The sequence below is a fragment of the Centrocercus urophasianus genome, unplaced genomic scaffold (assembly GCF_019232065.1).
Source record: "Centrocercus urophasianus isolate 14NV4802_14NV808 unplaced genomic scaffold, USGS_Curo_1.0 seq_17, whole genome shotgun sequence".
Classification (NCBI taxonomy): domain Eukaryota; kingdom Metazoa; phylum Chordata; class Aves; order Galliformes; family Phasianidae; genus Centrocercus; species Centrocercus urophasianus.
In genome coordinates, this window is record NW_024884722.1 from 15,568,409 (window position 1) to 15,573,041 (window position 4,633).

Here is a 4,633-nt window from a genome sequence, read left to right on the forward strand (position 1 = left end):
TGGGGAACTATAGACCTGTTAGCCTGACCTCGGTACCAGGGAAGGTTATGGAGCAAATAATCTTGGATGAGATTGCATGGCATGTGTGCAGTGTCCAGGGGATCAGGCCCAGCCAGCACGGGTTCATGAAAGGCAGGTCATGCTTGACCAACCTCATCTCCTTCTATGACTGGGTGACCAGTCTGGTAGATGAGGGAAGGGCTGCTGATGTAGTCTTCTTAGCCTTTGAGATGGTCCCTCACAGGCTTCTTCTGGGGAAATTGGCTGCGTGGTCTGGACAGGTATAAACTTCTTTGGATAAGGAACTGGCTACAGGGCTGTGTCCAGTGGGTCGTGGTGAATGGAGTGAAGTTCAGCTGGTGACCCGTTTCAAGTGGTGTTCCCAGGGGTCGGTACTGGGGCCCATCTTGTTTAATATCTTTACTGATGACCTAGATGAGGGGATTGAGCGTACCCTCAGTAAGTTTGCAGATGACACCAAGTTGGGAGGTGGTGTCGATCTGATTGAGGGTAGGGAGGCCCTTCAGAGGGATTTAGACAGGCTGGACCACTGGGCTGAGGTTCAACAAGGCCAAGTGCCAGGTTCTGCACTTTGGGCACAACAAACCCATGCAGCGTTATAGGCTTGGGGATAAGTGGCTGGATGAGTGTGAAGAAGAGAAGGACCTGGGTGTGTTGGTTGATGCTCAGCTGAACACGAGCTGACAGTGTGCCCAAGGCCGAGAGGGCCAACGGCATCCTGGCCTGCATTAGAAATAGTGTGGCCAGCAGGAGCAGGGAGGTAGTAGTCCCCCTGTACTCAGCACTGGTGATGCTGCACCTTGAGTATTGTGTTCAGTTTTGGGCCCCTCGCTACAGGAAAGATGTTGAGGTCCTGGAGCGTGTCCAGAGAAGGGTAACGAAACTGGTGAGGGGTCTGGAGCACAAGTCTTACGAGGAGCGGCTGAGGGAGCTGGGATTGTTCAGTCTGGAGAAGAGGAAGCTCAGGGGAGACCTCATTGCACTCTACAACTTCCTGAAGGGAGGTTGTAGTGAAGAGGGATTTGGCCTCTTCTCCCAGGCAAATAGCAGGACACGGGGTAATGGCGGCAAGTTGTATCAGAGGAGGTTTAGATTAGACGTAAGGAAGAACTTTTTCTCTCAGAGAGTGGTCAGGCACTGGAATGGCTGCCCAGAGAGGTGGTGGAGTCGCCATCCCTGGCAGTGTTCAAGAGGCGTCTGGATGACGTGCTGCATGATATGGTTTAGTGCTTGTGGTGGCAATGGTGATGAGGGGACAGTTGGACTAGATGATCTTATAGGTCATTTCCAACCTTGTGATTCTATGAGATTCTATAACTGTAATCCCTGACACTATCTTTGTTATTTAACAAACCTGGCTTGATTACAATCAGTACAAATATATCCATTCAGCAAACATACCTTCAGCTGCAGTCTAGCATCATGAAGAATACATTGAGTCTGCTTTACAGAAAGAGTAAAATACTCTTGTTGCTTTCCTAAGAAATTTCTGATGCCAGCCACACAGACAGGTATGACTGCCTAGGAATTAAAACTACCAAGTTTCAATATATTGTGTTAATCACAACATTATTCTTCATTTGAATATTCATTTGACATGGATTTAAACCAAGCACCTAATCTCTGAGGTGAGGGATTTTATTTTGCATGAAATAGTTATATTGAGCACTAAGCCTACACATCATCTCATACTGCTGTTGCTACTAGATCCTGAAAATGATTAAACAAGTTATCAGCTGTTACTTTTAAAACAGGATCAGTAAGGAATTGAAAGGTAAGTCTCCAATCTCAAAGTGGAAGCATGTGAAACATTTTACAAGAAAAAAAAGTTGAAAGATTAAAGTTGGATTGGGCAGAATTTCATACGTCATTGAATATCCAAGTTGTGTATTTATATATATGATTTTATACACTCACAAAATAGGAATGAAACAGAACATTGCTTTGATTAAATTTTTGCTTTCAGTTTTAGGCAGGAGTAATGACTACTTAAGATGACAAAGCTTCAGTCCCGTCAACCCATCTTTCTTTTTCTTATTAACAAACATCTCATGAATGAATGTGAACATTGCTATTTACACAGCCCAATCCCACACAATGCTGACATGACTTCCTTGAACAAATTATTTTTGTGTCCCTATGATGTAATTAAATGTACTTCCACCAGTGTTGTGATGAAGAAGTCTTTGGGCAGTATACATCTAGCACTGATAGGCTGCTTTACAGCTACATATTCATTATTAAAAAGGAAATAAAAATGCACAGTTAGGCTCATTTCCAAAGCAGCAGTTAAACAGTAGCAGGAAAAGGAATACTGCCTCACTGTATATTTGCAATTAATTGAAAATACTTTTGGTGACAAATAAAGGAATGCTATTACAGATTCAAGCACACACATTATGGTCTGCAGCTAGGTTATAGGCAACATTTTCATCACTGCAGCATAGCTAGAAGCGTACTTGTAGTCTAGAATGCCTAATCTTATTCTAGAAGTACCACAGTCTCCCAACAGCTAGGAGGGAAGAGGCGAAGCACAAGATACTACCAGTGTCCACATTGTGCATTAGTAACTCTGAGCAAACAAGTATTGCTCCTTTTAGCTCCTGTAAGATTCCCTACACTACACTATCTAATAAAAAAAGTGTTCCGGAAGGATGTGGACACATTTAAGAACTGAGGTGATCCTCTGCTCTATTACAGCTCTTAGTTTGGAAGCCACAGAGATTGCATTTGAATCTTGCAGATATCATGTTATCTTTGAGCATATAGTTAGGTTGTGATGAACATTGCACATGCAAAAACATTCATTTGAATACACCACATTTCCATCCCTTTTTCTAGATCCCTCCTTGCACCCTCCAAGAACAAGATATTTACATATTAAGTACCTCCTTCCCTGCCTTCTACAATACCTCAATACTTCATAAGTACTCAAGTGAACTCCTGTTCACAATGCCCCATTTTGCTAATGACAGGTGAGAGCAGACATAAGAATAAGATTTTCACACAAGATTCAGACATTGTTCTGGAAAGAAAAATGCTTACATGAGGAATGCTGGACTGCTTACATCCCTACAGACTCCATGTCAACAAAAATAACAGGCACCTGTTCACTCTACTCCTAAATGAGCACTGTTGGTAAACCTACACAACACTTAAAAGATTCCAGCAAAAAAAAATAAAAATAAAAATAAATCAGTTTCACTTGATATAACTGCCAAACATGATTTTTCAGAACTCATTTCTTTATGAAAGAAATGTGTTATGTTAGACATGAGTAGGTGGAAACAAAACATCTAAGCAAAACATCTACAAAACTCCTGCAGGAAAAAAAAAAATCTGTTTGGCAAAAGTTGAGCATTAAATACTTTCCCAGTTATTGTGCAGTGTGCACAACTGTACATAGTTTGTTTTCTACACTTACTGATTTAAGTACAAATTTGCGTCCAAGAAAAACAAATCTTATTTTTTAATTCATTCAAGTATTGAGCAACTTCAGTGGGGCAGACCACTTAAATTTAAGAGAATTCAGCCACAGTATTAAACATTGTAAAGATTATTATGAATCTATTTCACTATTATCTCCTTCATTCTAGATATTAATGGAAAATGCAGTGTTTAAATTCCTGTATTAAACGATTATGGAGATTTTTTTGAAAAAGTGAGTATAAGGCAGCTCTTCACAAATTTTTTAAACTAAAAATGGGTAGGCTGAGATTAGATGTAAGGAAGACACTCTTTACGTGAAGGTGGGGAGGCACTGGCACAAATTGCCCACAGAATGCCCCTTACTTGACGGCACTTAAGGCCAGATCAGATGGGATCCTGGGCCCAGACACAGGGGGACACATCCCTGCCCACTGAAGGAGCTGGAACTGGATAGTTCTTAAGGCCCCTTCCAATCCAAACTATTCTGTGATTTCTTGCAAAATAAATAAAAGACATTCACTTAAGTCGGGCTTTCTTCTTTAAGAAACTCTTAAGGAAAGCTGATTTTGGACCACTCTGCACCCCAGCTAGTTTGCTTCTATTAGTTGGTAAAACAACACATTTTTTGTGTGTTTATTTTCTATGAGTACAAAATACAAACGGAGAAGGGTTTAATATAGAACAAATGGGGAACAGTGTTTTTACAGCAAACCTGCACACAAGTAACAAACCTCTGGCGTTTGAAACTAGTTGAAATCAGTACTTAGCAACACTGAGAACATAACTTGAATTTCAGTGCAAAAATGGGTGTTTTCATGTAACAGCAGCTAGGATAGAGGCCTAGAAAACATACATTGCAACCTTCCAGTCAACTCTGTTGCACACAGAAAGCTTTGGAAATTGTACCACTAAGTCCATCTACATAAGATACAGAATAACCAAATTATTTCTCTGGAATTTGGTGACTGAAAACAACAGCAACTTCTACTAGACAGTTTTCCTGTCTTTCTGGACAATTTTCATTTATAACTTTTTTTTTCTAATCCATAAAAAACTTTAACCTTTAGATAAATCATGAAAAATACCACAGTATTTTATCTTGTACAACAGAGTAAGAACGATGCTAGTCTGAACCCATTTAAACTTAAGTTTTCTAGTAAAAAATAATTGTTGTCTGGCCAGC